Source organism: Odocoileus virginianus, chromosome 8 (assembly GCF_023699985.2).
Source record: "Odocoileus virginianus isolate 20LAN1187 ecotype Illinois chromosome 8, Ovbor_1.2, whole genome shotgun sequence".
Lineage (NCBI taxonomy): Eukaryota > Metazoa > Chordata > Mammalia > Artiodactyla > Cervidae > Odocoileus > Odocoileus virginianus.
The window spans coordinates 72,879,401-72,905,293 of NC_069681.1; the positions used below are offsets into that span (position 1 = coordinate 72,879,401).

General features: G+C 45.9%; 1 protein-coding gene across 1 annotated transcript in view; it reads left to right on the forward strand.

The window, feature by feature from the left end:
* Nucleotides 1–25,893, forward strand: part of ATP8A2 (ATPase phospholipid transporting 8A2) — a 447,047-nt gene that overhangs the window by 398,348 nt on the left and 22,806 nt on the right. The gene's annotated exons all lie outside the window — the stretch shown is intronic.

Sequence of the window (25,893 nt, forward strand, 5' to 3'; positions counted from 1 at the left end):
TTTTCCCTATCTCTCCTTCTGGGGTTTCCCTTCCTCCTCTTGGTTTTCAATGTGAGCACATGATGGATGAAACAGAAACCATGCCCTCTCAAGGGCAACATGAAATCTGACTTTCAGGTCTCTGGGCCTGCCCCCAGGTGAAACAGAGGCTTATATGGGGTGTGGACATGCAGAAAATAGAAAATAACATAGTGATCTTCAGGTGGAGAAGTGCTGTGTCAGCAATATTAGCAAAGCATGTTTAAAAGCCAGGCCTCTTGCTCTCGGCCCCAGTGATGTGCTAAAGGGTATCTGCCCTGAAGTTCTGCTCATCGAAGAATGCATTTTGTTCGTGTAGATTCTGTTCATTCCAAGTATACCCAGGTTTTGTTTTGTTTTTGATGAATTATTTTTTGTTCCTGGTGTTGAGACAGCATCATGTGACCTACTGGTTGGTCCAGCAAAGCAGGGGCTGCCCCCCCCACCCCCTTTATTTCTTACAGAGCCTCAGTGGCCCCTACTCCTCTCCTAACTGCTGGGCATGTGAGTAGGTTTGGTTTAGTTGTATGTGTTAAAATGTTATCAGATTGCATCTGGTTAAAATTTACTGAAGGAAAATGACCTGAGCCCAAGGACAATGTGCAGGTAATAGGAGGCCTTGGCCACCTTAGGGGCACGGAGGTCCAGGAGATTATGAGCACGGCTCCCCTCTAACTACTTGGAAGGGATCCTAGAACTAGCTACTCAAGAAACAAAAATCTAGAAGTGGAGTAATTCCAGAGACCCTCTGATATTTATGTTCTGTTTTATTTAGGTCCTGTCTTCTTGTACCATCTTTCAAAGCAATGAAATCAAAGCATTTTTGTTTTGTGTTGCTTTTAGGAAGGAGAATGCAAATATTTTGAGAAGTATCAGGAATATTATCTCAAATGGCTAGATATTTTAGGAAAGGGGCTGAAGAGTATAGGATTGAAGGCTCTGTGGTTGAAGTTGTGATTTTTTTGTGTATTTATGACATTTTTCCTGAGTCCATTAGCATTTATTTTATGGCAGCTGTGCTAGTCGTTGTAAGACTTTATCAGTCAGCTGGACAAAAATCTCTGTCTGAAGCCGTGACTGGTGGGGGCAGGACTGGGCTTTAAGGTGGTCTGTTAATACACAGGCCACACAGCTGAGGGTGAGCAGGCCTCTTCTCCCCATTGGACAGCAGACACAGGGCTTGTGTCTAGGTTGTCAAGGACCCACAAAATTCTTTAATCTCCAAAAACAACATGTTCATAGCTTCTAAAAATAGGGAGATGCCTCTACAAATTGAAACTAATACATGGATGTCAGTCTTAATAACTGTCAAGCGAAATAAGCACTGTTTTATCCTATTTGCAAAAAATTTTACAGGCTCTTCTGTATCTCAAGAATTCTCCCATATATACACAGTGATTGCTAAGAGATCATGAGTCGTTTCTGAGGACAATGAGACTTTCCAAGCAAAATTCTAAAACTCTTCTCAAACATTGGACAGGAAAACATTGCAAGGAAGGCAGCGTAAGACAACCCTTCACCAAGTCTGAGCTGACCTGGGCGGGATCTCTGGCCCGTGGGGTCCTCAGAACAAGCCTGAATGGGGAGTTAGCGGCACAGGGGACGTCTGGAAGAGGCGGCGATCCCAGGTAGCCTCTGGCTTGAGAAGTCGAGAGAGGCTGCCCACTGGAGACAGGATGGAAGACAGAGCTGTGAGGATGGGGATGCACAGAAAGGATGAGAGCCTGTGTGGCGGAGGCTCGAGTCAGAGGGGATCACAGAGCTCTGAGCCTGTCTGAATCCTGGCTCAGCCATGGCGAGCCCTGCAGTCTTGGGCGAGAGATTTCCTATAAGGAGACTGTCTTCATCTATTAGAGATGGAGACTCGTAGAGGGTGGGAGGTGTTAGAATTTATGAAACTGAGTTTATGATGAGTGACAGCACACTGACCAGTGCTGTGATCAGTTGCTGAGTCCTGTCCGACTCTTTGCGACCCCTGGACTGTAGCCCGCCAGGCTCCTCTGTCCATGGGATTCTCCAGGCAAGGATACTGGAGTGTGTTGCCATTTCCTTCTCCAGGGGATCTTCCTGACCCAGGGATCAAACCTGAGTCTCTGGCCAGCAAAAGGTCAGGGGCTGGGCTTTGGTTTGTCAGGAAGGTTGTGATGTTGAAGGGTGTCTTGGGCTCTCAGCTTGTGGTTGCTTGAAAAAAAAAGTAAATTAAAAAATACTTATTTTTTATGGAAGTATAGTTGATTTACAATGTGTATTAGTTTCAGGTGTATAGCAAAGTGATTCAGTTATACAGACATACACATACTTTTTCAGATTCAAAGAGAATGTAATTTCTAAAAGCACTTATCCTGTTCAAAGTTCACTTTCATATGTTCAGGCGGATCAAGAGATAACCGGAGTTTAAACGTGGTCTCTGCCTCAGGCATTTTGGAGTCTCTTCCCTGAGCACGCTGTAAACTCCTTACCGGGACAGTCGATTAGCGGGTGGAGGGAGGGTGTGAACATGGGTGTGCAGGAGGAAACGTGGGGTCACAGCTTCCTTTCTCCCAGATCTGGCCTCACACTGGGGCTCCTGGGGAGGTTAGTTCAGGGACTCCAGGCCTCCCAGCGCCCCTCACTCCTTCCTCCTCCCCCCAGCGGCTCCCAGATTTCCTGGGTGGTCCATGGGCAGCCTGGAGAGGCAGCTGCTCTGGAGAGAGGACTCTGCTCTCCCAGTTGTTCGTCTGCCACCTGCCTGGCTCCTTTCACTCCTGCTCGGACTCCCCGCAGCTGAGGAGCTGCTGGGGGAGGTGCGGCCCGGGCCAGGGTGGGGGCGGCCCTGTCCCCCCATCTGAAGAGTCACAAACCGGCTCCCTCTTTGAGAGACCCTGAGGATTTTGTCTCTCCCCCCACATCCCCGTGCCTGCTTCCCCACCTCCTGTAATGTTTGAGTTCATCCACGCCTCTCTCTCCAGCTGTCAGTCTGGCACATAAGGAAGCTCTGTAAATATTTGTTTTCTTTTAATTGAGTTAATTTCTTCTCTTTGGCTTCACTGAGACTTTGTTGCTACTCAGGTTTCTCTAGTTTCGGCCAGCGGAGACTGCTCTTCTTTGCGTTGTGCAGGCTTCTCATCACAGCGGCTTCTCCGGCAGAACATGGGCTCTAGGGTGCACGTCCGTAATTGTGGTGCACAGGCTTAGCTGCTCCACAGCATGTGGGATCTTTCCACACCAGTGGATTTTTAACCACTGAGCCACCGGGGAAGACCCCGTAAATATTTGTTGACCAAGTGGAAATGCAGAAACCCAGCGAGGTGAGGAAGGTGAACCTGCAGCTTTCTTGCATCTGGTGCCAGGGCGATCGCTCCTGTTGCAAGTGGCCACCGAGGGTGCAGGCTGTCACTCAACCTCTAGTGACCGGGCCCTTTCAGCTGGTGGCTTGAGAGAAGCGCAGATGGGGCTCTGGTCCTCCCTGCTGCCCCAGCACCCAGGTATCCTGGCTCCATGGCCGAACCCTGCCCGTCACTGTCCCTCAGTTTAGCTCTGATGCCCGAAAGAGGGCCTCGAGCACAGCCTGCCAAGTCCTAAAAGCAGGTCCAAGTCACTGGCAAAGTCTAACGAACAGCCACATCTAGCCGTTTTTCTCAGGAACGTGCTCATAAGAAACAGTACCAAAATCTTTCTACATCAATTCCAAAACCCCTTTTGTGCCAAATGACCATTTTGAAATGGTACCTGGAGATTCCAAGTACCCCTCTGTGCCCCTAATTCATCCAGTGAAAATACCCAAACATTTTATTGATTTATCTAAGCCCCCAGACTTTTGCGTGATTTTGGTAAACCTTAAAGTTTCATGAAACGGTTTCTGCCTTTCCTCATGAGTGGAATCGGCTTCCAAAATTAACCTGTGTGATTTGGACATAAATCCGCCTGTTCTTATGACTTAGAGAAAAGAAACTGAGAAAGAGAATTAGGTGTCTAGAAAGTATAGTGAAGTAAGAAATGCCAAGGGGATGAGCAAAATGATTTTTCTTGATTTGCAGTTTGTTTCTTCTGGGTGGAGCATTTTTCTCACCAGGTAGTTTGTGTACAGTAGAGATGCTAAGAACTTAGAGATATTTGGTTGTTCAGAACACCTCTTGCCAACCCATATTCCCAGTGTTCTTCACCAGAAGATAGCCCTACCGTTCTGCCTATGGAACAGTCTGTCATGCACACCGTTACTCTACATGGTCTTAAAAATGAGCTAAGTTGGAAGAATTCCATGTTTCAATGTTTTGGTAATATCTTTCCCTCTTTATTCCTTTTTTAAAAAATTGAACTAGAGTTAACTTGCAATGTTGTGTTACTTTCTGCTTATAGCAAAGTGACTCAGTTATGCATTTATACATTCTTTTTCATACTGGTTTCCATTATGGTTTCTCTCAGGACGTTGAATGTAGTTCCCTCGCTGTACAGTAGGACCTTGCTGTTTATCCCTCCCTCTTTATTCCTAATGCATAACTCATGCATTTTTTTTTTTCCCACTGGAAGAAAATCTCCCAGTGGCCACTTCCTTTACAAATACAGTTCAGACAAATGCCTAAAATATCATGTAAGGGGACAAGCTATTGTTTTCTCCCCTTTACATTATTTTTCTTCCTTGGTGTGTAGTAGGGGGTGTCCTGGTGTTTTAGGTGTTTCATCAAAGCAAGAAGAAAGGCTGGGTGTGTTTGATGCAAACGCCTAGTTTCCCAGCTGTGCCTTAAGTCTGAAGGAGCAACAAGCAGGCCCCAGTCTTGTCCCAGACCTTTCTGCTCATCAGAGTTGGCAGGAGGCAGGTGGGGTGGACCCTATGCTGATCTTCTCCAGGTTCAAGGTCAAGAGTTCTGGTTGCTGCCCCTGCCTTGGGCCAGCCAGGTGGTGGAATTCTTTCGTTTATGTGCTTTCCCCAAGCTCACTGAGGCCTGGGTAGAGGAAGCCATGCGGCTGGTCTCCTCGGGCCCTAAGCCATCACCGCATCCCCCACGTGGTTTTCTGTCCTTTGCGAACACTGATGCACAGGCTTCAATGTCCCCCACCCTCCCACTCTGCCCCACCTGAGCCAGCACTCAGGGGAAATCTAGACACACATCTGCCTCTCGGAAATTCCTCTCTGCTCCTCTGTCTGGGCCACAGCCTCCTCGTGTCCCCCAGCGTTCATCGCATCAAGGCTGCTCTGCACAGCCAGGACATGGTCCTCGCTGGCCATCTGGGCCTCCTCGTGGAGTGTCATCTGCCCAGAACCAGAGGACAGAGCCTGAAACACATCAGCAGGGGTTGGTTTTTTTCTTTTTTTTTTAATTGGAGGATAATGACTTTACACTATAGTGATGGCTTTTACCATACATCAACCTGAATCGGCCATAGGTATACATGTGTTTCTGACCACCACCCCCCCCACATCCTGAACTCCCTCTCCCACTTCCGTCCCCACCTCATCCCTCCGGACTGTCAGAGAGCACCATCAACAGGGTTTTCAGACCAAAAAGCTCATCCACTCCACCACAGGCCACACTCTCCCAGGCTCTTTTGAAACAAGTTATGTTAAAAACAAAACACAAAAACTGCCCAATACATTTTGAATGTGTGCTCTTACCAAAAAAATATCCATTATGCTTTGATCTTCAAATGGAAATCCTTTGATCTTTAAAATGATGTTTAAAAAGCTATTTGGTTTCGTCATTCCTCCAAGGCAAATTGGGTACAACTGCTGAGTCAAAGATGAGTAGAAATAAGGCCAAAAATAGGAAACAACCAGCTTGATTGTATATTATTCTCCAATATGGGTTTTATATCATTTCAGGAAAAATTCTTTCTCAAAGTATTGGCTGCGAACAACACATTCATTTTGTTTCCCTCTCCACCCCACTCCCCACATTTTCCCCCCTAAAATATCTATTAGTTGTTTTATTAGCTAAAAGGTTAGGAAATTATGCCATCATTTCAATGAACCTCTCCAGGCCAGGTGGCAAACTTCTGCCTCCAACACCTGGTTAAGATTTATTTCACTTCCAGCTGCGTTTTTTCCATCGATGTGTCATGAAGCTGGGGAGGAAGCACAGATTGTGGAGACAGACAGAGCTGAGTTGGGCTCCAAGCCCCGGCTACTCACTGCACTGTGTGACCTTGGCTGAGTTACAGACGTCTCTGAACTTTAGTTTGCTTATCATCACTTTGACTTGAGGTCTAAGTGAAATAATACATGTTAAATCCGTAGCACATGTAGACGTTCAGAAAGTGTTAATACTCCTGTGTCTGTAACTCAGAAGCAGAACCGCAGTTCAATTCCACTGGATCTTTGGTTTTCTCAGAGGGCTTGGAGAAGCATAGAGTCAGATCCTTGTGCTGCAGGGACCCAGCCCTGAGGACAGATGCTTCCTCCCCCGGACACACTGACCTTGCTCCCTCGTTCCTGAGTCTTCCCGCTATCCTGACATACACCTGGGCTTCCCTGAGTATGTTCATTTCTACAGTTTTCTAAATTATTCAGATATTCAACAAACACAAGAGTAGAGAGACTAGTACAAGGAATTGCTGTGTACTCACTGCCCGGGTTCAGCAGTTTCAAGATGCTGCCACAGTTGTTTCATCTAGACCCTTCTGTTGTTGTTCAGTCACCACGTCATGTCCGACTCCTTGCAGCCCCGTGGACTGCAGCACGCCAGCCTCCCCTGTCCCTCACCGTCTCTCGGAGTTTGCCCAAGTTCATGTCGACTGAATTGGTGATGTCATCCAACCATCTCCTATCACCCCTTCTCTTCTGCCCTCAGTCAGATACGCGTATTGTTATAAATATTTTCTTTCTTGTTTTCAGTCACGCCTCACAGCTTGCAGGGTGATCTTAGTTCCCAGACCAGGAATTGAACCCAGGCGCTCAGCAGTGAAAGCACCGAGTCCTAACCCCTGGAGTGCCAGGGAACTCCCCACTCCTGTTTTTTCTTTGCAAATCCTAGACATGACAGCATTTCACCCTGGCATATGTCAGCATTTGGCTCTAAATATCCTACATTATGGGCTTCCCTGGTGGCTTAGACAGTAAAGAATCCACCTGCAATACAGGAGACCTGGGTTGGGAAGATCCCCTGGAGGAGGGCATGGCAGCCCACTCCAGTATTCTTGCCTGGAGAATCCCCTTGGATAGAGCAGCCTTGTGGACTATAGCCCATGGGTTGCTAAGAGTTGGACGTGACTGAGTGACTGAACTGAACTGATGACTAATACATCTTATCCTTGTTTGTGTTGTGACATAGAAACACTGTAACTCCACTGCTTGTTATCACCTCTAATAATTAGCAATCATTTTTCAGTATCAATTGATGCTCAGCCCATAAATATTTTCTGGGTCATCTCAGCCCTGTCTTTTTAGGGTTTTATTAGGTGTGTTTTAGGATCTAGGTGAGGTCCACACATAACCTGTGCTTGCTCTGTTTTTTAAGTCTCTGGATCTCAAGAAGCATCCCCTTCCTTGTTATTAATGCCATGGACTTGAAGACATGATGCCCCATTTGATTTTCCTCATCACGATTGTTGCTGCAGGCAGCAATTGGCACTTTCCTTCTGTACAGAGTGGGGAGCTTACCCTCTGGGAGGTGGACTCACGCCCCTGTCATCCAACTAAGCAGGGGCTGGACCCTGTCTTCCAAGTCCAGGGCTCTTTCTAGGAAGCCAAGATAGTGAGAGTCACTGAGTGCTTCAGTTTCTGAGTTGACCTTCCTCAGAGTTCTTGGAGAGCCTCGGAGCCCCAGAGACCAGGAGGGAGTTCCGTCCTGGAGCGGGAGCCCCATCAGAGGCTGCAGACCAGAGTCTGACGTCATGAGCAGGGCTCTGCAGGAGCTGGGGAGCCAGGGGGTGGTGGCTTTAGGTCCCTAAACGCAGAAAAAACATGGGGCAAATAGAAAAACCATACCCTCCCTTAGAGGAACCAGAAGCCAAGCAGCTGACCACTGCCGAGGAGAGAAGGGCAGGGAGCTGATGAAGACTGCTCTGTTTCCACGGGCTCAGAGAGAAGCAGCCTTGTGGAGAAAGATGGCATCTGGCCAGCATCACCTTCCAGGGGACCAGCATGTGCCTAACAGACCCTGGGTGTGGTGAAGAGCCTGGGGCAAGGCTGAGCACTGGCAGGTCTTTCAGTTTAGACACCAGGGAGCCCTCTCAGGGGAACTACCAGCAAGAGGCAGCAACACTCCCAGGTGAGACCAGGGAGATGTCAGAGCCGGCAAGGAAATGCATCTGGGGGACAGGGAGAGTAGATGATCCAGAAAACGACAGGAGGGCTGATGGGATGACCCAGACGGGGATTTCTGGGAACTGTTTTGTATCCTGGGCCCAGGGAGGAGGGGCTGAGGGAATAAACTCTTAAGGAGGTGAGAGACCTGACTAGCATGTGGTTAATGAACACCTAAGCCGCCCGTGTCAACTAGAATTAATCGGCTCTGTTATTAATATTTTATGATGCTCCATCCCAAGGGTCCTGTTGTTGTTGTTATGGCCTGGTGTTTGATAATTAGGAACAACTTTTCTGAACACCATTTGTCATTTGTTTTAAAGCGAGAAATAGACTTCTGGTCCACCTTGGGAGGCAGGCTAGCTGTGCTGAGATGTGCCCAGAATCTAGCCACTGGCCATAGCTTGATGAATGATGATGGCATCTTTACAGGACACCCAGAGAGGGCTGGGCAGGAGTGCTGTTTCCTTGCGATGTAGGGAGACGAGGTAATGGGTGAAGGCAGATTCAGTGTTGATCAGTGGTTTGCTGGCAGCAGTCCTCATTCTATTTGTCAAATGACTTAAATATGTTTAATTTTGTTTTGGATTATGACTTAAGTTAGCTCAGTGTCAACTTTTATCTGCCAACAAGACCCCTTTTCAAAAATTTTTCACCCATGAAGTTAATGTCAGTAACGACCCAGGATAGACAGCTTATAGCATCCTTATAAAACTAACATGAACTATTTTAATTCTCTTTTTTGAAAGTTGACTTTATTAATATTTAAGCCATCTGAGCAACAAGAGAAGCAATCAAGGGTGGACGTAAGACGTCTGTTTTGCTTGTATAGGTCATATCATTTGAATGGTGATGCTTCACATTCCAGGCAGAGATTAGTTCTTCTCCACCTTAGAAGATCTCTGCTAATTGCTTTCCTTTGATTATCGGTGAGCTGTTTGCTTTTCTGTTTGCCACCCCACCCCATCCCATCTCCCCTGCCTCCAGCTGATATGGGAGCAAAACATCCCAGCCAGAAACCAGATGACCCAGAATACCTGCTTTGAAACGGAGCCACAGTGAGATGTTGTCCAGGAAGGACCTAATGCTACCACCTATTTCACTCCTCAGTTCTTGGGGAGACCGAGGAAAGAAGTGTGGACTTTCTGGTGCCCTGCCAGTGGGTTTTGTGGTGCAGTCACGAGATTATTGAATCCCCCAGTCATACTGGACTGTTGGGGTGAAAAAGTTGAGATGGGCTGCTGGACATTTTTCGCTGACGTCCCATATCTGCTTCTGCACTGATACTGCTCTGAACATATCGCCCAGGTCCCAGGCATGGTTGTTTGTGTCAGATGAGGCGGCCCCATCTGTACCTGGCACTTGGAAGGCCAGTTGAGGCCCATTTGTTGTTGATTTTCAGTCGCTCAGTCATGTCCAACTCTTTGTGAGCCCACGGCCTGAAGCACACCAGGTTTCCCTGTCCTTCACTGTTTCCCAGAGTTTGCTCGAAAGCAATGTCCATTGAGTTGGTGACGCCATCCAGCCATCTCATCTTCTCTCACCCCCTTCTCTTCTTGCTTTCAATTTTTCCCAGCAGCAGGGTCTTTTTCAATGTGTCGGCTCTTCACATCAGATGGCCAAAGGATTGAAGCTTCAGCTTCAGTCCTTCCAATGAATATTCAGGGTTGATTTACTTTAGAATTGACTGATTTGATCTCTTTGCAGTCCAGGGGACTCTCAAGAATCTTCTCCAGCACCACAGTTCAGAAGCATCAATTCTTTGTTGCTCAGCTTTCTTTATGGTCCAACTCTCACATCCATACATGACTACTGGAAAAACCATAGCTTTGACTATACAGACTTTTGTCAGTAAAGTAATGACTCTGCTTTTTAATACACTGTCTAGGTTTGTCATAGTTTTTCTACCAAGGAGCAAGTGTCTTTTAATTTCATGACAGCAGTCACCATCCCCAGTGATTTTGGAGCCCAAGAAAATAAAGTCTGTCACTGTTTCCATTTTTCCCCATCTATTTGCCCATTTGGTCACAGGTAAATATTACATCGTTGACCCTGAGATTGAGAAGAACTTGGAGAATAAATTTCCAAGACACAAAAACTAGGAGATGGTCATTGTTGGAGAATCACTGAATTTAGTCATGGACTGAGTAGTGTCTCTAGAGAGTAAATCCTTCTCTGGACCAGGACACAGGACACAGGCATGACTGCTAATCGTGGTCCCTCGGTTTTCAGCTACTCCGGGACCTCAGCAAAGTCTTTGCTTCCTAACAAGACACTGATAACATGGATCTTCAGCATGTATTCTCTCTCATGCAATTAGCATCTACTCAGGGCACCATGGGTGGTATAACTGGGATAATTGGGAGTTCACACACTTGCTAATGATTCACCACATTGGCTTCCAAACAAATAGAACCATTGATCGGCTTACTAGGAGACAAGTCCGAAGTGAGGACCAGCCAGACCAGGGTGTGGCGTAGGGCGAGACAGATTTCTGCTGTGCTGAGGTTCACATTTCAGTGCAGGTGACAGAGAACAAACAGAAAGATGAACAGGAGGAAAGGAGGAAAATGAGGCAGAGCTCTGTGCTGGACTGAGACGGGCAGGGCTGGAGTAGCAGCAGAGCCTCTCCAGGTGACACTCTGAGACCCGAATAAAATCAATACACACGGCCAACCAGACAGATCTGAGGAAAGAGACCTGCTGGCTGCAGAGAGGCTGGTGGGGAAGCCAAGGGGGCTGTCTGGTTGAACTGGGGGCCTCCGCAGTGCAGGCAGAGTCTTCTTGCAGGCAGAGTCTTCTTGCAGGCAGAGTCTTTTTGCAGGCAGCAGGGTCTCTTGGGGGATGGTGAGCCAGCTCAGGGGACCAGGGTTTCAGTCTTCAGAGTCAGGGATGGGTCTCAGCAAGGTGACTGCAGGACCCGGTTTTCTTGAACATGTGATTAAATTAAAAAGTAAATTTTATGCACTCATTTAATTTACTGACAAACATAACTTTTCATTACTAATGAAATTTTTAAAATTTAAATTCTACCATAGATTTCTTTTTGCCAGTTCATCCAAAATAATCACAATTGTTAGATATTCAAGATATCTGTAGAACAATAGGTTTGTTTATTAAAGCCTTGACATACCACCCAGACACCCTGTATCATCCTGACTCTGTGCTACTTATTCAGAAAGCATTTGTCTTTTTTGAAAAGCACATAGGACAGGAACTCGGTGGAAGCACTTTGGTCATGTGAACTTTGGGCCTCTTGTCTCGGTGTCATCTTTTCACTATCCTCACAAATATGTAGAAAGCAGGAGAACTGTCAAGGCTGGAGACCGAGGCCTCTGCCTGCTCCATCCAGGCAGCATCTTTCATTCAGCCTTTCTCAAAACGGATGAAAGATGCTACGGCCCTCAGTGGCAGCGGTGTCGGGCTGGGCTGTGTGCTGGCTCAATGGCCGCGGTGCTGGGTTCTTTGACCAGCATCAAAAATGATGTGTCCTGGAGCCTCTGAGATTCCCCAGCGGCTTTCCAAATTAAAATCCCAGGGAGCTGCTCGTTTGATAACCCAGGGAAATGCTGCACCTGCACGTCTGCTCCATCTGGCCCCTGCTTCTTGCGTCTGGAAATCGTGCTGCCCTGATCCAACGGCTGAGGACCATTCCTGCCATCCCTCGGAGGTTTTCACTTGAGTTTCTTCAGGGCTGGGAAATGAGAACACCCTTTCATCCTCAGAAACAATAGATATGTGTCTGTGCTGTTTTGTAAGGAATGTCTATGGGCAGAGTGCACCGTCTGATTCCAGATAAAGGTTCGTCTTGAGCATCGTGAGGGAATTCGCCTCTCAGCCCAGCAGACATCCTTCTTCCTCCTTTGATCCTTACGATCAACTTCTTCTTCCTTTTTGTGTGGTAGTCTCAAAGGACGTAACCACATCATTCCATCAGGGTTACTTCATAACTGTGTCACTGCTGTGTTCCCTGCCTTCGTTTCTTTCCCGAAGGCAGCAGCTCATACTCGGCAGAGGTTTTGTGGCGCTGACTTTTGTTCTTTTATAGCCGTGCTGGAGCGCGGCCAGCCCATGACATCAGTAGACATAGCGTGGAGGCCGGGAGACGCACCTGCTGGGGATCCACTTGGATTTTCCTTGTTGCTTTCATGTTCATGTCAGCAGCAAGTGTTTTCACATACCTAACCACTGATTGATGTTGTTAGGTATATACACACACATATACTCAGCCAACATTTCTCATCTAACTCTGCCATTTACAAGAACAACAAAAGAACATCTATTTCTATTTTTTTATTGAAATATAGTCGATTTGTAATGTTACTTTCAGGTGTAAAACTTAGTGATTCAGTATTATTATAAGTTGTATTCCATTTAAAGCTATTACAGATGATGGTTGTAATTCCCTGTTGCTCATTTATTGTATATATAGTAGTTTGTGTCTCTTAATCTCACATCCCTTTCTCTCCCCTCCGCTCTCCCCTCTGCCCACTGGTAACCAGTAGCTTGTTTTCTGTAGCTGTGAGTCTGTTTATGTTTTGCAATATACATTCATTTGTATTATGTTTTAGATTCCACATGTAAGTGATATTATACAGTAATTGTCTTTGTCTGTCTGACTCATTTCACTTAGCATGATATTCCCCAGGTCCGTCCACATTGCTTCATATAGCAGAATTTCATTCTTTTTATGGCTGAGTAGCATGTCGTTGTGTGTGTGTGTGTGTGAATCCAGTTGTCTGTTGATGGGTACTAAGATTGTTCCCATATCTTAGCTATGATGAATAATGCATCCTTGAACATTGGGGTGCTTTTACCTTTTCCAATTAGTCTTTTCATTTTCTTTGCATATATACCCAGGTGTGGAGTTGCTGGATCATATGGTAGTTCTTCTTTAATTTTTTCAGGCCTCTACACTGTTTTCCATAGTGGCTGCACCAGTTTATTCCGTACATTCCCACCAACGGTGCACATGGGTTCCATCTTCTCCGTATCTTCACCAGCGCTTGTTGTTTGTTGTCTTTGTGATAACAGCCATTCTAACAGGTGTGAGGTGATAGTTCACTGTGGTTTTGATTTGCATTTCCCTGATAAGTACCATGTTGAGCAGTTTTCCCTGTGTCTGTTGACCATCTACATACCTTTTTGGAAAAACTGTCTATTCAGGTTTTCTGTCCATTTTTTAAATGGGGTTCTGTGGGTTTTTTTTTTTAATACTGAGTTGTATATTTTTTTTATATATTTTATATATGAACCCCTTGTCATTCATATCATTTGCAAATATTTTCTCCCACTCAGGATGTTGTCCTTTCATTTTATCAATGGCTTTCTTTGCTGTGCAAAGAGTATTTCTACTATTTATAGGAACAACAAAAGAAAAATGAAGTAACAACAAAAAGAAGCAACTCTAGAGTTTTCAGTGACATTTTGTTCTCTCAAAACTCTGCTCAACCATCAGTGAGCAGTACAGGACATAATACTCCCTTAATTTTTTTTTTCTTCCATAAACCATTACCATTTACGTCCAAACTCTTACAAATGTTTTGTACAAAACACCTGATAAGCAAGCAGAATCCCACTATTTTTAAATGCCTGTGAATAGGCATATCCTGTTGTTGAAGGTCATGTTATGAAAAGAGGTTTCTCTGACAGAACCTTGGTGCGATTTCCTCCTAATGGCTAGGGGTCAGCTTGGATAAAAGTGGAGCTCCCGAGAGTTTTCCACATGGGGCTGCTGGTATGTGTTTGCTCACCCAGAGATGCTGATGATGTTGTCCTTCGTGGTGATGCTAAACCAGGCAAGAGCCTATACTGAGTCCCTGTGTTTTGCCAGAGATCGTTGTGGGTGGTATAGAAATTCAGGGAGGGATGGCAGATAAGCATGGGAATACAGTGGGAAGGTGCTGTAGCAGTGATGCAGAGACTGCCCAGAGAGCACCATGCGAATTAGGATCTGTCCCTGGAGAGTGAAGCAAGGGAGGGATCTGGCTGTAGGGCAGATGTGAAGAGTTATCCGGGCACAGTGAAAAATGCAGAACAAGGGCTGAGAAGTTAGGTCTCATAAGTAGGTGGCGGGCCAGATCATATGACCTGTGAGGCTTTATTCTGTAAACCACAGGGAGCTGTCGACAGCCTCACTTGGCCTCACTTACAAGAAACAGCCATGAGTGAGATCCTCTGAGGAGAGAGCACTGGCCTTTCTTCACCCTGCTCTGTGCAGTGTGTCCACGCAGAAACAAAGTTCAGATGTCCCCGGGAGTCCTCCCCACCGGGGCTGTCCTGGGACACGCATATTTCATCCAGGAGTATTCCAAGGTCACCCTCAACCCCACCCTAGAATAGCTTACAACATAGGAAGGTTTTCTCACCGTGACCTCACACTGTTTTTGAGAAAAAAAAAAGTGCAGGTGAGTGACTGCCTTGCAGAAAAGCCCTGAGCACACATGCAGTGTGCTCAGAACACTGTCCCCGGAGCTGACCGTGACCTGGCCTCCATCCTGAAATCATGGCACCAGTGGGCATATTGTCACCCAGGCAGGACCTGATGGGTCTACTCAGCCAGGAGAAATAACATGTGCTGGTTGTTTACAGGAATGGAGAAGGTGTTAAAACCCAAACTACTACTACAAATCACATCCAAAAGCAGGTTTTAAAAAGTAAACACTAGGTGTAAGTTCCCTATGCTATACAGTAGCTCGTTGTTGGTTATTTTCTATATAGTAGTGTGTATCCTGGGATTCCCTGGTAACTCAGACAAAAAAGATCCGCCTGCAGTGCAGAAGACCCGAGATCAATCCCTGGATGGGGAAGATCCCCTGGAGAAGGAAATGGCAACCCACTCCAGTATTCTTGCCTGGAGAATTCCATGGACAAAGGAGTCTGGTGGGCTTATAGTCCATGGGGTCACAGAGAGTCAGACACGACTAAGCGACCAAGCATTCACTCTGCACTCGGTGTGTATCTGTTAACCTCAAGCTCCTGGCCCCTCACCTTTCCTCTAGCAACCACAAGCTTGTTTTCTAAGTCTTTGAAGCTGTTTTTGTTTTGTGAATAAGTTCATTTGTATCTTTTTCCTTTTTTTTTTAGATTCCACATATAAGTGATATCATTTGGTATTTGTCTTTCTCTGTCTCACTTCACTAAGTATGATAACCTCCATGTCCTTTCATGTTTGTGCAAATGGCATCATTTCATTCTTTTTACGGCTGAGTAGTATTCCATTGTATCTATGTGTCACATCTTCCTTAGCCATTCCTCTCTTGATGGATGTTATTCTTTATCTTAGAAAAACAGCATTGCTTCCCAGAGGCAGAGATGTGTCATACTCTGAGGTTTCAGCATTCTCCCTTGCGGTTTATGCACTCCTGAAGTACAGGGATCAAACACTGGAGATAGACTCTGGTTTTTAGTTGCTATTTCATCATCTTTATGGATGACCCAGAGAGAGGCCAGGTAATAATATATGAAGAGTTAACTTTAAACATTTAATATACTCTTTAAAAAGTTCATAATCCAGAGGGTTTTTTTTTTTCCATTGGAAGAGAAAGGGAAACCTGTTTTCTCTCCTGCGCCCCCTATACTTCTCTTCATCACGTCCTTCACACACGGTCCTAGCATCAGCTGCCAGGACTTTCCCACAGACTGCTGGCACCCAGACCAAGGTGATCCGGTAGACCTGCCTGGGCAGCCTCACCCTGTTGGATATAGGTAAGTCCTCTCAACGAAGGCTCTTCTTCAGACTGCAAAGCGTGAGCCAGCAGTGATGCAGACAGTAATGTTATTTTGAAATTTTGAAAGCGATGGTCTGCCAGAAACACCAGCAAGTTTAGCAGCTCTCCTACCTGGAAGAAGACAGGGCCTCTTCCAAGAAGACTCTCTCTGGGTCATCCATAAAGATTATGAAATAACAACTAATAGCAACATCCGAGAAACATCACTGCTGTCTACATAGTATCCTACAAAAAGAGAAAACTGAAAGCATATTTTTAAAAAGTAAGTTTATTTAAGCAAAGTCAGGGTTTAAGCAAAGTCAGGGGTTCAGCCAGGCCGGCGGCTTGGCCATGGGAAATAGAGTTGTTAGTCTCCAGAGAGGATTCTGGGAAATCTCCAAAAATCTGGGAAAGCTCCAAAGTGGCCATGCCTGGTAGCAGAGACCTGTCCCCCGGGAATGATGAAGGGGCCCCGCCAAGACACGGAGCAGGGCCGTCAGCCTCAGCCAATGGGCAGGCCTGTCCCTCGGGGTCACAGAGCTCAGACACCACCTGTGCCCAAGCATGGAGATGCTGGGCCCTGGCATGGGGCTGAGGACAGGCCTGGGCTCACCCCACAGTCACCCCGCTCACCTTGTCCCCAGCCGCTGCATCCCAGCACCGCATCCCACGTGGAACACAGTCATCTGAAAGGGAGGGCAGCTGGTGGCTTTTCCTGAGTCTCCCCAGGACTAGTTGTCACTGGGGATGCGGTGGGGGAGGATGGGGGGAGCTTCCCCCACGTGCTGGGAGTGGCCGGCTGGACTCTGGGGGCTCAGGACCATGAGTGCATCCCCCTTTGTAAAGTCTTGCTTACATTATAAACCCACCTGGTTCCCAAACGGGTTTTAGGCAGCTCAAGACCGTGACTCAAGTGCTCTGGTGTAAAAACCAATTTCTTGACGTTCTCCGGCTCTCCCCATAGGCTGGGCTGAACGAGCAGTGACTCGTCTGTGGTCTGATGTCTGTAAAGAAACAGAGAATGGTCTGAGGCTGCAGGGCCTCCCCAGTTGTTCTTACCGGGTGAGGTTATTGTCTTCCCCATCGATCGGCAGGAAGGCAGTGCCCACTCCACCCTCGCCTCCCTGGGGGCACCTGCCCGCAGACACCAGAGAACAGGGCAGGCTGCACCTCCATCCATCATTATCTTTAATTAGCATTTAGGAGGTTAATCGGTAGAGAAGCTCATCTTTCTTTAATTACTTCCACAATTGAGTCGGGGGACCCTGTGGCCCCTTCTGAATTTTTCTGTCTGTCTGCACGCTGATTTGAATCTGTGAAGTCAGGTGTTCATTGCCCAGACCCTGTGTGTATTGGAGGGAATGAAAGTGGGGTGATGGTGGAGGGGGGAGTTATTTTATTATAATTAATTTGCAGCTTCATGGGCCTCCTGGGAAGTTGGCTACCTTAAAACAAAATCACCATCATGAGAGATATCGGTGGTTTCATACTTGATTCAAATCTGCTCGGGTTCTAATAGGCAAATTTTCTTTTTCCTTTAAGGGCAAGTTCACATTCAGGGGATTTAACTGATTTCAAAAAATATGATGAAGGCCCTGTCCGCATGCCTTAACTTTCACAAACTGGCTCCTTTGTCCGGTCAGGTTAACTTTCCAGTATTTTACGTGCTGGGGCTGCTAGCCTTACCCTCGGGAAATTAGACTGTAGCCCAACAGGCTTCATTGTTCAAACCCACCTTTATTATGTGGTTTCCACGCCCCCGGCTTTTCTCCAGAACCCTGTGTTACGTCAGTCCGTCTTCCAGCTGTTACCTGTAACCATCAAAAATCACTCACTGCTGCCTTCTTACAAAACTTTTATTGGAGTAAAGTTGCTTTACTTTGCTGTCAGTTTCTGCTGTACGGCAGTGAGTCGGCTCTACGTGTACGTCTAGTCCCTCTTTTTGGATTTCCTTCCCATGAAGGTCAGCAGCGAGCACTGAATCGAGTTCCCTGTGCTGTAGAGTAGGTTCTCTCATTACCTATTTTGCACTTGGTGGGCTTCCCTGGTAGCTCAGCTGGTGAAGAATCCGCCCGCAATGCAGGAGACCAGGTTCGATTCCTGGGTCATGAAGATCCCCTGGAGAAGGGATAGGCTACCCACACCAGTATTCTTGGGCTTCCCTTGTGGCTCAGCTGGTAAGAATCCTCCTGCAATGAGGGAGACCTGGGTTCAATCCCTGGGTTGGGAAGATGCCCTGGAGAAGGGAAAGGCTACCCACTCCAGTATTCTGGCCTGGAGGATTTGATGGACTGTATAGTCCATGGGATCGCAAAGAGTCAGACACAACTGAGCGACTTTCACTTTCTTACACGTAGTATCAACAGTATATGTGTGTCAACCCTAATCTTCCAATTCATCCCACCTCCGTCATAGCCATACATTTGTTCTCTACATCTTTGTCTCTATTTCTGTTTTGCAAATAAGATCATCTATACCATTTTTATAGATTCAACATATATGCATTAATATATAGTATTTGTTTTTCTCCTTTTGACTTACTTCACCCATATGAGTCTCTATATCCACATCTCTGCAAATGGCACAGTTTCATTCCTTTTCATGGCTGAAGAGTGTCCCATTGTCTATATGTACCACATCTTATTTATCCTCTTCTTTATTTCTCTGTTGATGGACCTTTAGGCTGCTTCCACTGTTGCCTTTTTATAAATGTTTTTCCAAAGTTCTTTTCCTTCCTTCATTACATACTGTTCCTACAAAAAGAGAAAACTGAGGCATCTTTTTAAAAGTCAAGAGTTTAAGCAAAAAAGAAAACAAACCCAAATCAAGCAGCAACAGAGCAGAGTGGAGCTGGGGAGGGGGTGTACTCAGAGGAGGGGGAGAAAGGCAAGGTGGTTGTTGACTGGCCATCGCTTCAAGTCCTCTCGGCTGCTGGTGGATCACGTGTCCTGAGATTTTAATTCCTAACCTTGATTTGGGCCAGGGACCTCCTCATTTGTTAATTTTGCAGCCTTCAATAAGTCTGTGCTTCTGGGCATCATCTGAAGGTGCACCTTGGACTGGGGCCATGATGCACGGTTTCCTGACTCTTCGCCAGACTATGGGTCTGCTGAGGAGTGCCCGCTCTTCTTTGGCCAAATTACAAAGTAGACTTGGGAGTCCTGTGGACCTGGAAATTCCCTTTTATAGAAAGAAGCTCCTGTGACAAGATCTTGTGAGGCCGTGCCAGCTACCCCCTCACCCCTCTGGAAGAGGAAAGCTCATGGGGAGAAGAAAAGGCATAGGGCTCTGTGGCCTTGCCATGTCTGTCTTTGTCTCTGCTTGGCGCTCTGGCCCAGAGACCAGACTCTCTTGACTCCTCCAATCCTGCAACAAATAGTTCCTCAGCATCTGCTATGGGCTTAAACACTGTTCTGGGTGCTGGGTGCAGAACTGTGAACAAAACCCAAATTCTAGCCCTCCTGGAGCTGACATCCAGCACGGACCACAGACGTCAACACCAAGTCTGCGGTGAAAGCGGGCTGAAGGTAAAGCAGGGGACACGGGGATAGAGAGAGGAGGGCATTCTCACGTGAGTGGTCCTGGGGCTGCTCCGAGGGAAGTGGGGAAAGGAGCCACGTGGGAGGCAGAGACTCTGGGGTGGGACACTGTCTGGGGTGTCCCAGGAAAGGCCGGAAGGCCCTGTGGCTGGAGCAGAGCGAGGGAGAGGTGGGCGGGTAGGATGCTGGGTTGGAGAGGAAGCCAGGGTCCTTTAGCCAATGCTTCTGAGCAGGTGAGAGTCAGGTCCAATGGGCGGAAACAGAGCTTTAACAAAACTTCCTGCCAGTAAAGCTGCCTCTTGCTGACCCACATGCTGCTGTACCATTGCAGTCCTGTTCAGGCTCGTCCTTTCCCCAGATACCCGTCAGGAAACGCGTGGAGCCTGGACCATTCCTGACTCGCTCCATTACATCTGGGGCTCCTCAACCCACGGAGCCGCCGTTCCCTGAGGCCCCTCCGGGTCAGCCAGGTGCCCCTGCTAATTTATCTGTTCCTCACAGCCCCAGGACTCTGACCTAACCTCACCGTGGGCTCTCCGACTGACCCACGGAGCTCCACTCTGTTCGAGGGGAGCCTCCCTCCTCACTGCAAGTCCTGGGATGGGAATGGTTTCCATATGTGCGGGGCTGTCGATCCAACTCCACTTCGCCTGCTCTAATGAGGTCAGACGGCTCGGTGGAGGTGGACGGCTGCTCTCTGGGGCAGGGCTGGCGGGAGATGGAGGAGGGTCCCCCCCCTCATCTCGCTCTAACACAGCTCTGAGATGCAGCATTCCCCCGACTGCTTCAAAAGGGTTACTGCAGACAAACACAAAACAGGAGGGAATGCGCAAAACTGAGAGGGATTTTTATTAAAACTTTTTATTTGGAGAAAATTGCAGCTTGACCTGCAGTTGTAAGAAATAATTCAGAGAAATCCCGTGTACTCTTAGTTCCCCTGATAGTGGTGGTGGTGGTGGTGGTGGTTGAGTTGCTAAGTCGTGTCTGACTCTTGCAACCCCATGGACTGTGGCCCGCCAGGCTCTTCTGTCCATGGGATTCTCCAGGCAAGAATACTGGAGTGGGTTGCCATTTTCTTCACCAGGGGATCTTCCAGACCCAGGAACTGAACCGAGGTCTCCTGCATTGCAGGCAGACTCTTTACCGACTAAGCCACCAGGGAAGCCCTCCCCTGATAGTAACATCCTGCATAAGTGAAGAAACAGTCTCACAACCAGGAATAGATTCAGTCATCTACACCTGATACAGACGTGGTCAGGATATAGAATGTTTCCATCACTACAAGGTTTCTCATGTCATCTTTTTATAATCGAATCTACTCTCTTCCTCTGCTTAGCTCCATCTCTCTGGTCTCTATTTCTATAATTTGGTCATTTCAAGAAAGTCGTATAAATGAACCATACAGTATGTAACCTTCTGGCAGTGAGCTTTGCTCACACGACATAGCTCTCTGGAGATTCATGAGTGTCATTTCGTGTATCAGTACTTCCTTCCTCTTAATTGCTGAGTAGTACGTCATGGTATGGATACACCGAGCTTTGTTAAACCATTCACCTGTTGAAAGATACCTGGGTTTCTAGATTGGGGCTATTATGAATAAAGCTCTTATAGGCATATGTGTACAGGTTTTTGCATGAACACAAGTTCTTCATTTTTCTGGGATAAAAGTCCAGGAGTACAACTGCTGGGTTTATGGTACTTGCATGTTTAGGTGTTCCCTCTTTGAAAAAATATCAACCATTTATTTAGCTCAAAGTTCTGTGGATTGGCAACTTGGGCTGCATGTTACTCCAGGCTTATCTGATCATTTTTTTGGAGATAGAATTTAAAGACATAAACTTCATCATTTTAAAGTGTAAATTCAGTGGTTTTGGTATATTCACAATGATGTGGTATGTTTGGTGTTTTTAAGGAACTAGTGGTCAGACCACATAACATCCCTACTAGTAATGTGTGAGGAATCCAGTTTTTCCAGATCCTTGCTGGCATTTGGTGTGGTCCCTATTTTTATAGTGTTAACCATTGTGAAAGTTGTGTAACAATAACTCATTGTGGTTTTAATTTGCATCAACTGATACGATCATGTGATTTTTCCTTGCTTATTTTGTCTGTACTCTCAACTGTTGGTAGAGGCATATTGACAGATTCAACTATAATTGTGAGTTTGTCTGTTTTTCTTTTTGATGTATTAGTTTGGGCTTCACGCACTTTCCATCTCTGTTGCCTGGTGCACGGACATTCATTTAGGATCGCTGTGTGCTTTGGGTACACTGACTTTTTGTCATTACATAATGTCTTTCCTGAAAGATTTAAAATCCTGAAAGATGATGCTGTGAAATTGCTGCACTCAATATGCCAGCAAATTTGGAAAACTCAGCAGTGGCCACAGGACTGGAAAAGGTCAGTTTTCATTCCAATCCCTAAGAAAGGCAATGCCAGAGAATGCTCAAACTACCGCACAGTTGCACTCATCTCACGCGCTAATAAGGTAATGCTCAAAATTCTCCAAGCCAGGCTTCAGCAATACGTGAACTGAGAACTTCCAGATGTTCCAGCTGGTTTTAAAAAAGGCAGAGGAACCAGAGATCAAATTGCCAACATCCATTGGAGCAAGAGAGTTCCAGAAAAACATCTATTTCCGCTTTATTGACTATGCCAAAGCCTTCAACTGTGTGGATCACAATAAACTGTGAAAAATTCTGAAGGAGATGGGAATACCAGACCACCTGACCTGCCTCTTGAGAAACATATATGCAGGTCCGGAAGCAACAGTGAGAACTGGACATGGAACAACAGACTGGTTCCAAATAGGAAAAGGAGTGCATCAAGGCTGCATATTGTCACCCTGCTTATTTAACTTATATGCAGAGTACATCATGAGAAATGCTGGGCTGGAAGAAGCACAAGCTAGAATCAAGATTGCCGGGAGAAATATCAATAACCTCAGGTATGCAGATGACACCACCCTTATGGCAGAAAGTGAAGAGGAACTAAAAAACCTCTTGATGAAAGTGAAAGAGGAAAGTGAAAAAGTTGGCTTAAAGCTTAACATTCTGAAAACTAAGATCATGGCATCTGGTCCCATAACCTCATGGGAAATAGATGGGGAGACAGTGGAAACAGTGACAGACTTTATTTTTTTGGGGTCCAAAATCACTGCAGATAGTGACTGCAGCCATGAAATTAAAAGACGCTTACTCCTCGGAAGGAAAGTTATGAGCAACCTAGATAGCATATTAAAAAGCAGAGACGTTACTTTGCCTACAAAGGTCCATCTAGTCAAGGCTATGGTTTTTCCAGTGGTCATGTATGGATGTGAGAGTTGGACTGTGAAGAAAGCTGAGCACCACAAAATTGATGCTTTTGAACTGTGATGTTGGAGAAGATTCTTGACAGTCCCTTGGACTGCAAGGAGATCCAACCAGTCCATCCAAAAGGAGATCAGTCCTGGGTGTTCATTGGAAGGACTGATGCTGAAGCTGAAGCTCCAATACTTTGGCCACCTCATGCGAAGAGTTGACTCGTTGGAAAAGACCCTGATGCTGAGAGGGATTGGGGGCAGGAGGAGAAGGGGACGACAGAGGATGAGATGGCTGGATGGCATCACCGACTCGATGGGCATGAGTTTGAGTAAACTCTGGGAGTTGGTGATGGACAGGGAGGCCTGGCGTGCTGCGATTCATGGGGTCGCAAAGAGTTGGACACGACTGAGCGACTGAACTGAACTGAACTAATGTCTTTCACTGTCCGGTACTTTTTCTTTGTTCTCAAATCTACTTTATCTAATGTTAATATAGTTACTCCTATTTTCCTTTGATTAATATTCATGTGATGTATTTTTTCCATCCTTTTATTTTCTTTCTATAGCAATATATTTAAAGTGTAAGTTTCTTGTAAACAGCATATCATATCATTGGGTCCGGTTTTGTGATCCATTCTGCCACCCTGTGTCTTTTAATTGGCATATTTAAAACATTTATATTTTATGTATTATTAATATGTTTGGGCTTCATTTACCATTTTATCTTTTGTTTTCTATTTGTTCTGTTTTTCATTTTTGTATTTTTTCTTCTCATGTGTTATGTGAACATTTTCTAGTATTCCATTTTTATTTATCTGTTGTGTTTTTTAGTGTCTCTACAGTATAGTTTCTTTCTACTGTTGTTCTATGCATTATATTATATATACAAAACTAATCTCAGTCTACTGGTGTTGTCATTTTACCAGTTTGAATGAAGTACAGGAATCTTGCCTCCTTTTATCTGTTTACCCACCCATATTTATAATATTCTTAAATATTTTCTTTGCATGCATTCAGAACCACATCAGACAGTATGTAATTTTTGCTTTAACTTGTCAGACATAATTTGGAGAATTCAGGAGGAAAGAGAAGGCTCATTGTTGTACCCATATATTTGCTTACCATGTTCTCCCCTGATGTGCTGAAATTCCTTCTTTTATTATTCCCTTTTTGTTTTTAGAACTTCCTTTAGCAATTCTTATGGGGTAGTTTTGGTGGTGACAGATTCTCTTAGTTTTCTTTCCATCTAAGAATGTTCCAGTTTCTTCCTCATTTCTGAAAGGTATTTTCACGGAGTTGACAGTTCTTTTCTTTCAGCACTTGAAAAATATTATGCCATGTCTGGCCTCATCATTTCTGATGAGAAATCCTTTGTCATTCGAATTGGTTTTCCACTATAGGTAGAGTGTCATTTCTCTTTGGCTCCTTTTTAAGATCTTTTCTTTGTCTTTAATTTCCAGAAGTTTAATTATAATCTGTCTTGGCCTGGCTCTCTTTGGGTTTATCCCAGTTAAGATTAATGGAGCTTCTTGAATATCTAGATGTCTTTCACCAGATTTGGGGAGTTTTCAGCCTTTATTTCTTGGAATGCTTTTTCAGCCCCATCCTCGTTCACCTCTCCTTCTAGAACTCTAAAGACATGAATGGTTATATTGCCAGTTATGGTCCCACAGGTCCCCAGGCTCTGCTAATTTTCCCTTCAGACTGTTTGCCTCTGTTATTGAACTCAGATCATTGCTTACTTCCCTGTCTTCCAGTTTGCAGGTTGTTTCCTCTGTCCCTTCTGCCCTGCCATCAAGACAGCCCATCCACCATGCTTTTTATTTCAGTGATTGTGTTTTTGAGCTTCTAAAATTTCCAATTGGTTCTTCTTCTATCTTCTATTTCTTTGCTGAGGCTTTCTTCTTTTTTTCCATTTGCTTTTAGCATGTTCATAGTTGCTCACTGAAGCATTTGTATCATGGCTGCTTTAAAATCTTGGCCAGGTTATTCCACCATCTCTGTCATCTTGATATCAGTATCTGTTGATCTCTTTACATTCAATTTCAGACCTTAATGGTTCTCAGTGTAGAACCTTTCAAATAAAACCTGGACATTTGGGTGTTGTGTTATGTGACTCTGGATTTATGGCAGGTTCCCCCCAGCCAGGCAGAGGTGATCCTGGACCCCAGCTTGGTCTGTGTTGATGCCAGCAGAGAGCAGGTGTGAGTTCCTGCTCTCTGCGTGGTCTCCAGTGATGCTGCAGGGCAGGTGGGGAGGGGTCTCAGGTAGGTACGTCCTTATCACTATTGGGTAAGGATGAAAGTCCTGATTCTCCATTAGGCCTTTTCTGATACCAGCCCCCAGTGAGGAGAGGAAGGACAGAAGTCCATTCTCGCCTGTGCATCTCCCAACATCTTCTCTGACACCACAGGGGCCAGATGCTGGCAGGGATGAAAACCCCAGGTCCCTACCTTGCCTCCTCCATCACTTACACAGTAGGGCTTTAGGACACCTTGTCACAGCCTCTTGAGGGTGGAGTCCAGGCCTCCATTGGTTTTTTCTGGCACAGATGGAAGCAGAGTCACAGCTTCTTCCATGGTGTGTGATTAGAGTGGTTATAGTCTAAGAGTGTTCTGTCTTGTGAGGCTGCAGCCTTCCTGCTTCTTTGGCAGAAGACAAGAGGGCTTTCTTCCTGGGTTTCTGGCTGCACCCCTGGACATTTCTGTGTTGCGAGACTCTTCCACTCTGAGTCTGGAATTTACAAGCCAAAAGGAGACTCGGGTTTCTCATGCCCCAAGGTTCCTAGCTGGTCTTCCACCTTCTCTCACCTTTTCAGTGTCTTCATATATTTGTTTGACATGTGATGTCCAGGGTTGTCAGTTGTACTTTACAGGCAGAATAAAGAAAATGCATCTATTCCATCCTCTTGAAGGCAGAAGTTTCTCTGGGAATTTTGTTTTTAACAGCCTTTTAAACGTTTTAAAAGTAGAGAGATATGATAATACAGATTTTCAGGAGAAGCATTTTTGCCAATTTTAGCTAACTTGCCATTTCAGGTAAAGGACAGTGTAGTTGCTGGCTGCCCGTTTCTATCTCTTTTTGGCTTTCCTCCTAACCTCACTGGTT